We start from the raw sequence: 12,702 nt of genomic DNA, 5'->3' as shown, positions 1-12,702 counted from the left end.
GAGCCAATGTAGGTCTTTCAGGACCGGTGTTATACGGTCTCGGCAGCCCTCAGATAGTCCACAGCTCCTTATTGGTACTGCCTGCCAGTTTCTGCCTCCCCAGAAAGTGTGGCCCCTTGTAGAAGTCAGCAAGGAGGAGGATATGTGGGCTAAACCTGAATTAGCTCCCTCTAGCTCCACCTGCTGGTGGTCTTCCTACCTTCCACCCAACCAAAAGAGGGAAACTCCTCAACTTGTGGGGGGCTGTGCATGTGATTTAGAGCGCCTGCACAATCAGGATTCAAAACTCAGACTAATCAGGGATACACAAACGAGCCTTTTCTGCAGTGACTCCCTGTTGGTGGAATGCTCTCCCCAGAGAGGCTTGCCTGGCACCTTCCTTACATATCTTTAGGCACTAGGCTGATACTCTTTTCCCAGGCTTTTGGCTAATTAAACAGTCTATGGCCTTTTAAAGGGACACGGGTGGCGCTGTGGGTTAAACCACAGAGCCTAGGACTTTCCAATCAGAAGGTCGGTGGTTCGAATCCCCGCAACGGGGTGAGCTCCGGTTGCTCAGTCCCTGCTCCTGCTAACCTAGCAGTTCGAAAGCACGTCAAAGTGCAAGTAGATAAATAGGTACCATTCCAGCGGGAAGGTAAACGGTGTTTCCGTGCGCTGCTCTGGTTCGCCAGAAGCAGCTTAGTCATGCTGGCCACATGATCCGGAAGCTGTATGCCGGCTCCCTCGGCCAATAAAGCGAGATGAGCGCCGCAACCCCAGAGTCGGCCACGACTGGACCTAACGGTCAGGGGTCCCTTTACCTTTTTATGGCCCTTTAAACTGTGGGGGGTATTCTTTGGTTTGTTGTTATGTTATGTATTTTTGTGTTTCTATACTGTAAATCGCCCTGTGGTCCTTAGAAGAAGGGTGGCATTATTATTATTATTATTATTATTATTATTATTATTATTATTGCATAGGGAATCTCCACGAATAGAGAAAGCTCCCTACGTGATACATTTATTCTTAAACTAAATGGATATACCAGCTTGGGCAAGGTTTGGCAGCTCCCCCTTACATTTTCATTTACACTCAGATAAATTGAATGCCCAAATGCAGCTTCAGACCACCCAGCTGTCCATGCCCTGTCTAATTTGATTGATGGCAACTCTCCTGAGTCTCAGGCAGAGCAGTTTTTGGTTTTTTTTACAAGTAATGCTACCCATGATCCTTTAACTAAAGACTGGAATCCAGGGGGACAAGGACTCCAGAGGCTCGATCCAGGGCTGTGTGCATGCAAAGCGTGAATTCTACCATTGAGCTAGCTAATTTGGCATCCTGGGAATTAGCTGTCTGGAGCCATTTCATATCTTGAAGGCTGTGGTACTCCTGTTCCCATTGGCTTAACATTTTTCACCAGTTGCGTCCAGACATTCTGCAACAGTCCGTGCAGACGCAGGGGACTTCTCAATTGCTAGGTCCTAATGTCAACTGTTTGATGCTAATTTGTACAGTAAGATGTCACGGAAGAGGAGAAAGAATGTCAGAACTTTTCCTAAGGGCTTCTAGAGAGGGATGGCTTAGGTGTCAGAGCGCGACACTTTATTTATAAGAACTGAGCACTGATATGATTCAAATGGAAAGGATGTTTATTGTAGGTCTCCAAGCACTTATGAAAAATTGTTCTCTTTCCCCCTTCAAGAGCATAAAGGTGGTGTCACACAGTGAAACAAAAGAATGACTTTTCATCCCAACCTCTCACCAGGATGTCAACAGTTTCTGGGCTCTCGCCACGGATCCTGATTGAAGTGTGTGTATTGCAAATCTCCAAGGACAATGGAGTGTCAACCATGTAATTTTCAATTTAGCATCTTCTGTCGGCATGTGTCATACCAAACATGCATTATTTCAGGATGAGGTTATTACATAGAGTATTTCTCCCCCACTCGTTTTTCAGTCGATCTTGACACCCACAGAAGCGACTATCCTTCACATCACAAAAGGAAAAACAGCTAAAGATTTGATATGCAGTCGCAATATATATTTTCCAAATCCTACCTTGACCTGACAATGCAACTTTATAAGATTGCATAATGCCTGTCATTCCATAGGCAACAATTTGGCCCATAAGTTGATTTGTAAACATGCTGGAATTGGTTTTTAACTCATGGTTTTGAATGATGTTTAACCTTCTTTTAAAAAAATAAAATAAATCGGTTTATTGCTATTTTATTGCACTTCATTGCAAGCACACACTGTTAGATTTAATGGGACATTCTTCCAAATAGACATAGAATCATAGAATTGTAAAGTTGGACACAACACCCAAGGGGAAACCAATCCAATCCTCTGCAATGCAGGAAACTCAGCTAAAGTATCCATGAAAGATGGCCAGCCAACCTCTGCTTAAAAACCTCCAAGGAAGGAGAGTCCAACACCTTCCAAGAAGGTCCATTCCACCCTAGAACAACTCTTACTGTCAGAAAGTTCTTCCTGATGTTCAATCAGAATCTCCTTTCTTGTAACTTGAAGCCATTGGTTCGGGTACTGCTCTCCAGGGTGGGAGAAAACAAGTGTGCTCCATCCTCTATGCGATAGCCCTTGAGATATTTGAAGGTGGCTATCCCATCTCCAACCTCAGATATGCAGATGACACAACCTTGATGGCAGAAAGTGAGAAGGAATGAAAGAACCTTTTAATGAGGGTGAAAGAGGAGAGCGCAAAATATGGTCTGAAGCTCAACATCAAAAAGACTAAGACCGTGGCCACTGGGCCCATAACCTCCTGGCAAATAGAAGGGGAAGAAATGGAGGCAGTGAGAGATTTTACTTTCTTGGGCTCCATGATCACTGCAGATGGTGACAGAAGTCACGAAATTAAGACGCCTGCTTCTTGGGAGAATAGAAATGACAAACCTAGACAGCATCTTATAAAGCAGAGACACCACCTTGTCAACAAAGGTCCGTACAGTTAAAGCTATGGTTTTCCAAGAAGTGATGTATGGAAGGCAGAGCTGGACCATAAAGAAGGCTGCTCGCCGAAGAATTGATGCTTTTGAATTATGGTGCTGGAGGAGACTCTTGAGAGTCCCATGGACTACAAGAAGATCAAACCTATCCATTCTGAAGGAAATCAGCCCTGAGTGCTCACTGGAAGGACAGATCCTGAAGCTGAGGCTCCAATACTTTGGCCACCTCATGAGAAGACCCTGGAAAAGACCCTGGAAAAGACCCTGATGTTGGGAAAGATGGAGGGTACAAGGAGAAGGAGATGACAGAGGACGAGGTGGTTGGACAGTGTTCTCGAAGCTACCAGCATGAGTTTGACCAAACTGCAAGAGGCAGTGCAAGACAGGAGTGCCTGGCGTGCTCTTGTCCATGGAGTCACGAAGAGTCGGACACGACTAAATGACTAAACAACAACAATCCCATCTCCTCTCAGTCTCCTCTTTAGCTGGCTAAACATAGGCAAGTCCCTCAACAGTTCCTCATAAGGCTTGGTTTCCAGACCCTTGATCATCTTGGCTCCACTCCTCTGCAAAGAAAAAAAAGAAGAGTTTGGATTTGATATCCCACTTTATCACTCCCCTTCAGGAGTCTCAAAGCGGCTAACATTCTCCTTTCCCTTCCTCCCCCACAACAAGCACTCTGTGAGGTGAGTGGGGCTGAGAGACTTCAAAGAAGTGTGACTGGCCCAAGGTCACCCAGCAGCTGCATGTGGAGGAGCGAGGACGCGAACCCGGTTCCCCAGATTACAAGTCTACCACTCTTAACCACTACGCCACACTGGTTCTTCCTTTTGTTTGTCTGGAATCTTCCAACACTCAGCTTCACTGGAGGTCCCCAAGTTCTTAAAGGTGGTTTCAGTGTTGGCCTGTAAAGTTCAAAGTCACAGGGGATTCTTCCACTTTAAGTGTAATCCTTTAAAAATATTTAAATGCCGCACATAAGATATAAGAACGAACCAATCCTGAGGAATAAACGTATGCTTTATGCAACATTAAGCCCACTGTTCTTCTCCAATTGACTTTTATCAGTGTTGATTAAACAGTTAGATTATCAGTCCACAGTTGAAGAATATGCGCATGAAGAAGATTATAATATTTTAGCAGAACATTTAACGAGTAGAATTAAGGAGTTTTCTGCCCGTGTTGTCTCATTGGCATAAAGCCAGGGAGTTTTGTATCTCTGTAAAAGAAGCAGATTTGTCAGATCACATGTGGATATGATGCTAAGCCGTTCATCATAGCTACACAAAATGCGTGGATTCAGGGCTTACATGCAGCTATGTGCAATAAAAGTGCAGGAGAAAAATGCAATAAGCCTTCTCTAGAGACACATAACTGAGTCAATAGATCATACCACAGAGGTTTCCAACAGGTGTCTCTCAGAGGGAGAGACTGGGGCTGATGGGAGCTAAAGGCCAGCAGAGTTTGGAAAGAACCACATTTGCTATTTTTGTCCTACCATATATTTATAGGAAAATAGCAGGTATGGATTGTGGGCACGCCCACTTGAAGCAAACATGAAAATATCCAAGATGAGAGAATCTGAAGGCTAATAATTCACTTTCCACACAGACAGAATACAGTGGGGGGGAAAGCCTGAGAGAGGTATTGGGAAGAAACTGAAAGGTAAACTTAGCAAATTTGCACTTTCTGAAACCATATGTGAGTTGAAAATTTGCACTTCTTTGAATTTTGCAGTGCACTTTTCCAGCCAGGTAAGGTGTACAAAAAAATGCATAATGTGTGTTTAAGTGTGCACGTAAATGCATATATTTATGAAAATAACATACAAAAGTGCTTTCTATTAAAAAAAATTGCTTTGCAAAAATGTGCAGATTAGACAAAAACATGTCTAAAAATATGTACAATAGTAGAAATTTGCACAAAAAATGCTGATGTGTTTTCATGAGGCCTTTATATATATAAAAAAATCACAAATTGATTTGGAAATGTGGAGAACTGGACTTAAAATTGGACAAATGAGAAGTTGAGAGAAACTGAAAGGGACAGGCTTGCTCATGACCCTGGCCTGAGGTGATCCCTTCTCATTCTTGGGGCAGAGGAGTCTTGCTGTCTCCTCCACTCTGCTCAGAGCACATGACCAGCAAAACCCCAGGCACAAAACAGCTTGGGGATGACAAGGCCTGAACAGCAGATGAAACACCCACAGCCTAGGTGCTTAAAAATGTGGTAACTACGGCGGCCATGTTTCTCACGTTGCAGAGGAAAGTCCCCTCTCTGAAGGGCTGCAAGAGGACAATTCTCCATTTGAAGTCTGGCCCTGTCCTAGCCAAGTTTAAAGATGAAAAACCCCAAGGAGAGAGAGGACAGGCCTAGAAGTTGCCCATCAACCATTAGCACCTACACAGCAGACTGAGCAAAGACGCAGTGTGCCTGGTCACAGCCTTTCCAACGTGCCAAGAGATGTATTGCATTTCTATTTTAGTTATACATTTTATTTTAATCACAGCGAGATGTACTGCGTTTCTACTTAAATTATAGTCATTATTCCTAAATGTACACCTACATATAGATTAGCATGTGCAAATTTTATGCAAATTTGGTGATGCACGGAAGAGCCATCCTATTGGGGAAGCAGCACATGTGACTGGGAGGTTCATAGACAGGTCCACTGTGCTTCCGGAGTCCTGTTCAGAGTTTGTTGTAGAGCAGTGGATGCGGGAGGCGCTGTGGTCTAAACCACTAAGCCTCGGGCTTGCCTATCAGAAGGTTGGCGGTTCGAATCGCCGCAATGGTGTGAGCTCCCATTGCTCTGTCCCAGCTCCTGCCAACCAGCAGTTCAAAAGCATACCAGTGCAATTAGATAAATAGGTACCGCTGTGGTGAGAAGGTAAACCGCGTTTCCATGTGCTCTGGTTTATTCACAGTGTTCCGTTGTGCCAGAAGTGGTTTAGTCATGCTGGTCACATGACCCAGGCTGCTGTCTGTGTACAAATGCTGGCTCCCTTGGCCTGAAGCAAGATGAGCGCCGCAACCCCATAGTTGCCTTGCCTGGACTTCACCATCCAGGGGTCCTTTACCTTTACCTTTTAGAGCAGTGGAGGATGGGGGCCCTTTTTTGGTCCCACACCTCCATAGAGGTGGAGTAGATGCTGCAGAGGACCACTGATCAGAAATGTGCGCCTTGCATTCCATCCCCAAAACCTCACAGTCATTTTCCATGGGAACCAATTTGACTACAGCAGTCTTGGACGCAGCAATTATTCCTTCTTTTGTCTCTTTTCCTCACATGACTGGAAGACACTGTGGGCAATGCATGTCCAAAGTCCATTTGGGGGGGCCTAATGTGGCCCCCTGCTGGCTTTAATCCAGCCCCTGTGGCAGTTTATTTCTTCTGGTGGTTCCCTCAATGCGAGAAGTGAGGTTACAGGGAACCAGACAGAGGGCCTTCTCGGTAGTCACGCCTGCCCTGTGGAACGCCCTCCCACCAGATGTTTAATATTTAATGCTGTATTGTTTTTAACACTTGATTGGGAGCCACCCAGAGTGGCTAGGGAAACTCAGCCAGCTGGGCAGGGTATAAATAAATTATTATTATTATTATTATTATTATTATTATTATTATTATTATTACAATCTTGATCTTTTTATAAAGCAGTTTGAGGGAATACTGCATTAGTTTTCCTGGTTATAATGCTATTGTTTCTGTCCCATAAAGGTATTTGAATATTTTGTAGAGGATACCTTATAAAAAAATACTTGTGAGAAGTACAGTTTAGAATATTGGTTCCAACGAACATCTCCCACACTCAGCAATCAGCTCTCAAAATAAAAGTTGCAATTAATTTGCAAAGAAACCACTTGCGAGAGATCTCATTAGAAAAAAAATGGAAAACTGCTGCCTTTCCTTTGTGTGTGCCCCCCCCCTTCTAGAACGAATTATTAAAAACAGTAGAAATGAATCGTTTTAGAGCTTCAGAAATTCACAATCAATAATTGGAAGGATTTGCGTATGTGATGGGGGTTTTTTAAGCCTATTTTAAAAGTACTGGAGTTCTTCAATTAATGTCAGTAGCTCTGCAGAATTAATTAAAAGGAAAGCTCTTTTATTATCACCAAATAATCAAAGCCCTCCATCGGCCTCTTTCCAAATCAATGTGCACTTTTCCTCTGAAGAGGTGCTTTTCTCATGGGACTGATTAATGTGTAGGGAATGGCACCACTTGCACACTTAAAAGCTTGTGCAAGTAGCTGATATACGTGAGCAGAGAAACATCTGAGGGCCAGTCCAAGCTACATGTTACACCTGGAGACCGCTGCTGCTGCCCATTCTCTGCCTGAGAATTGGGTATGTTTAGCCTAATAAAGGGGAGACTGAGAGGAGATATAATAGCTGTCTTCATATATCTCAAGGGCTGTCACACGGAGGAATGGAGCAAGCTTGTTTTCTCCTTTTCCGGAGTGTAGGACCTGTACCAATGGCATCAAGTTTAGGAAGGAAAGAGATTCTGACTAAACATCAGGAAGAACTTTGTGATGGTAAGAGATGTTCAACAGTGGAATGGACTGTCAGGAGCTTGTCCTACACTCAAGTAGGACCCTGGCAGAGACAAATGCCTGACTAGCATGTTCCCTCCCTCCTGGTCGATCATTCGGGAGCTTCATAAGCTTTCTTCAGCCCGAACATCACAGCGACCGATGCCAACAGACACCGGCACACTTAGGGATCTGCAGAGTGTTTGCAGCTTGCGTAACAGACCTCAGCAACTCAGCATTTTGGCTAATCTACTTTATTTACATATAAGCACACACGGAGCACTGCAACATGGCTCCCACTCTCTCTAGCATCAGACAGCAAAGAGAAAGAACAAAGGACAATAGTCCCACTTCATGGAACACAGTAAGACAAACATCCTGTCTCCGTCACTTTCCACTCTGTGGAGTCAAAACATACACTGTCATGTGAAAGACAACAATCCCATGACTGCAAACATGGAGCAGGAATTCCAACATGGACTCTCTCAGAAGGTGGTGAACTCTCCTTCCTTGGAGGTTTTTAAGCAGAGGTTGGATGGACATCTGTCATGTATGATCTAGTTGAGTTTCCTGCATTTCAGGAGGTTGAACTAGATGATTCTCAGGATCCCTTCCAACTCTACATTCTGTGATTCTGATTCATCATAATGTTCAAGGACAACTCCATCAAAAGACTCAGCTCTAAGAAGTTTACTCATCCTGTTAGAATGGGGACTTCTTCTTAACATTTTTTATTCTCCTTGGATTTTACTGCAGAAAATAATTGCTTATGGGCATTGCGACTGATATGCAGTATCAAGATTTTTTTTAAAATCCATTTTCATTTGCATTCAGAGACATGGGTCCCCATTCCAGCATACCTTGCTAATTATCTTCATTAGTGTCTCAAGATCTTCCTTATTAAAATCAAGTAATTTTGTTGTAGTTCTCATTCCCTGTGCCCTTCCAATTATGTCAGCTGAATCAACTCATGAATATCGGCTCCAAGGATGCTCTCAACATCCGTTTTATCCATCACTTCCTTGCTCCTTGCCAGATTCAGCTGGAGAGAAGCTGCCAAGGCAAAACATTGTTGGTCTGGACCATTTTTTTTTTTTGCTCTACAGGGGAGGTGGAGACAGGAGACTCTCGTAGTCTAACATGGAGATGTAAGGAATTGAACCAGGGATGCTAAGTATGTGCTCTACCACTTAGCTGTTGCCATGGAGGCTCAATTGGGACATGGAATGTTTCATCTCTCCAGTAAAGACTGCCTCTTTCCATATGAACCTACCTGGACCTTGAGATCATCTTCTGAGGCCCTCCTTTGTGTGCCTCCTCCTCGAGAGGTTCAGAGGGTGGCAACATGAGAACAGGCCTTCTCTACAGTGGCTCCCCATCTGTGGAATGCTCTCCCCAGGGAAGTTCACCTGGCGCCTTCATTATACACCTTTAGGCACCAGGCAAAAACATTCCTTTCTAGCCAGGCCTTTGGTTGATCCGATTTACATCCTACACCCTTTTAAAATGTGTTTTTGTGGGGAGAAGATATAGGGTTGTTGTTTTTATTTTTATTAGGTATTTTGTGGTTTAAAAGGGACACGGGTGGCGCTGTGGGTTAAACAACAGAGCCTAGGGCTTGCCGATCAGAAGGTCAGTGGTTCAAATCCCCGCGATGGAGTGAGCTCCCATTGCTCGGTCCCTGCTCTTGCCAACCTAGCAGTTCGAAAGCACGTCAAAGTGCAAGTAGATAAATAGGTACCGCTCCGGCGGGAAGGTAAATGGTGTTTCCGTGCACTGCTCTGGTTCGCCAGAAGCGGCTTAGACATGCTGGCCACATGACCCGGAAGCTGTACGCCGGCTCCCTCGGCCAATAAAGCAAGATGAGCGCCGCAACCCCAGAGTTGGCCACAACTGGACCTAATGGTCAGCGGTCCATTTACCTTTTATCTTGATTTTATTCTGTGAACTGACCTGAGCCCCCTGGGTATAGAACGGCAGAAGAAGAAGAAGAAGAAGAAGAAGAAGAAGAAGAAGAAGAAGAAGAAGAAGAAGTGTGCCATCTCCGTATTCTTTCTTTAGACAGACATTCTACTTGTTCTTGTTTATATAGGAACATAGGAAACAGGATACTTCCTTATACTGATTCAGGTCACTGGGCCATTTAACTCGGTATATACCGACTGGTAGTAGCTTTCCTAGATTTCAGACAGGGGTCTCACTCAACAATTCCTGGAGATGCTGGGGATTGAACCTAGGATGTTCTGCCTGCAAAGAAAATGCTCTACCACTGAGCTACAGCCCTTCCTGGGCTCTTATGAAACCATCGGATTGAAACAGATTTTACGAGCCATCATCCAACCACCTACCATATACAGTGGTACCTCTGGTTACGTACTTAATTCATTCCAGAGGTCCGTTCTTAACCTGAAACTGTTCTTAACCTGAAGCAAAGTTCTTAACCTGAGGTACTATTTCTGGGTTAGCAGAGTCTGTAACCTGAAGCGTATGTAACCCGAGGTACCCCTGTAATGCATTGCAATGAATTCAAACCATCCCCAGAATATGCCCTTGGAAACATTCTAAAAATGATATGCGACAGGTAGGGATGCACCACCTTGTATTTGTCGCATGCAGTGCTGCTTCCATTCTGCTGCAGTTCAACTTCCAGCGAAAAGAACTTCATTTGTCTCGTTATCCACTATGATTAAATTTGATGCAATCAACTCTCTTATCTTCACTTTATTTCACACCATTAGTTTCAACACAAAGGAGACACAATGCAAAATGGAGAGACATAATTATGAATCTTTACATATTGTTTGGGGCAGAAAACAACAACAACAGTGAATATCATTTGCATTTGCTACATTGATTTCCGTTCCTAAGGAGGATGAATAAGTGGATACCAGCCATTTCTTTCCCCATTTCCACTGAACAGGCAGTGATTTGTACTGCTCAGCTGATGTAACAGTGGAAATAATTTTTAGCTGCTAGGGTAAGACTAATCTGTTTATTTCAGTTTATCTCAAATTCAGTTCCCCATATTTCTGCATCATTCATTTTAAAAAGTACTCACAATCAGCAATTTAATACACATTTCTCCTAATATTCAGGGTTTTTTGTATGCAATCTTGTCTAATTTTTGAAAGCATTTTTTTCATATATAATGAATTTTTATGTTACTTTTGCTAATATATGCAGCATATATTCTTTTTTAAAAAACAGCAGCAACAACATTATTTTGGAATGCCGCATTGCAAAATTCAGAAAATTGTCACAGCTGCTTTTGTATCTACTACTTTACCTATAAGAAATAGATTGTAATAATACTCAGAACTTTATTCATAACCTCCACATTCATTCTCTGCATATCCTCACTGCCTCTTTCTTCTCCCTCCTCACATTTCTCCCTCCTCTGCTGGGTGCTTCTCAGGGCAAACCTCTTAAAAACTCAAAGCTAACAGAATCCAACAGCTGTGTTTAGAGAAGTGCAAATTGGGTAGATTCTCATTAAAATGCAAACTGAACCAAATTTCTCCCTCAACCATATTAGCTGCATACAAGTCATTTGTTCCTTGTTTGCCTGGAAATGCCTGTTTATGTAGCAAAACGCTATTTTCCTTTTTTAAAAACAAAACAAAACAGGGGTCTGACAAGAAAGACTAAAGCTAAAATGGCTGTCATTTATTTGAATTATTTATATCCTACTATATTATAAAAAATATCAAAGCAGTTTGCAATAGTATCTTTATATTACACACAGACAGACACACACACACACACCCCCTAGCAAAAGGAATAACTTACATCATCTTAGGGCATGATGTGACATTGTAAACAATTAACAAGCACATTTTTAACATCTTTGAAATAGCCACCACAGGGTTGAGCAGAACTGGGACCACATTGTGTGGGTAAGGTAAAGGTAAAAGGACCCCTGACCATTAGGTCCAGTCGTGACCGACTCTGGGGTTGCGGTGCTCATCTCACTTTATTGGCCGAGGGAGCCGGCGTCCAGCTTCCGGGTCATGTGGCCAGCATGACTAAGCCGCTTCTGGCGAACCAGAGCAGTGCACGGAAACGCTGTTTACCTTCCCGCTGGAGCGGTACCTATTTATCTACTTGCACTTTGACGTGCTTTCGAACTGCTAGGTTGGCAGGAGCAGGGACCAAGCAACGGGAGCTCACCCTGTCGCAGGGATTCAAACCGCCGACCTTCTGGTCAGCAAGTCCTAGGCTCTGTAGTTTAACCCACAGCGCCACCCGTGTCCCTTATCCTGTGGGTAGGAGCATTAAATCCTTTCCCCTCTGCTACTACATCCCATAAAAAATGTTCCTCTCTCCAAAACTTTGAGCAGAGGAGCGGAGCTCCCAGTGATCCCAACATCAGAATCTCCCCACTTCCCCAGCAGGGCTAATATCTCAGAATGATGGTTTTTTAAAATATATATACCATTCAAATTTATACATTTCATTAGTTTTACAATCAATTTAACATTTCAAAGTTTGACTTCCTTCCCCCTCTTTCTGCGGTTCCTTAAATTTATTTTTTAATATCTTCTGCATATCCAAGTTCCTTTAACTTGCTCATTTATTTATATGCTGTAAATACATACTTTTATAAAACTGCAGGTTATTACATTAATCCTGCTAATATTTTTATCTGTTTACAATTTATCTGTAAATATTCAATAAACTATTTCCATTCTTTTATTTAAAAAAGTTTGTTATCTTGATTTCTTATTCTTCTGGTAAGTTTTGCCATTTCTGCATATACCATGAGTTTTTGTATCCATTCTTCCTTTGCTGGGACTTCTGCTTCTTTCCACTTTTGGGCAAGTAACATTCTTGGTTGGACGGTGTTCTCAAGGCTACCAGCATGAGTTTGACCAAGCTGCGGGAGGTGGTGGAGGACAGGGGTGCCTGGCATGCTCTGATCCATGGGGTCACGAAGAGTCGGACACGACTAAACGACTAAACAACATTCTTGCTGCTGTAGTGGCATACATAAGTAAATTTCTATAGAATTTAGGTGTTCTGTCCCCGTCCCCATAATTCCCAAAAGGAAAGCTTCTGGGTTTTATTTATAAAAGTTATTTTGAACATCTTTTTCTATTCATTATATATCATTTCCCAGTAAGCTTTAACTTTCCCACAAGACCACCACAATATTTCAGAATGATTTTAACCAGGACAATAGGAACACAGGAATCTGCCATACTGAGTTCCATCA

The sequence above is a fragment of the Podarcis filfolensis genome, assembly GCF_964270895.1.
Source record: "Podarcis filfolensis genome assembly, chromosome: 7".
Lineage (NCBI taxonomy): Eukaryota > Metazoa > Chordata > Lepidosauria > Squamata > Lacertidae > Podarcis > Podarcis filfolensis.
Note: the sequence above shows the minus strand (reverse complement) of the source record.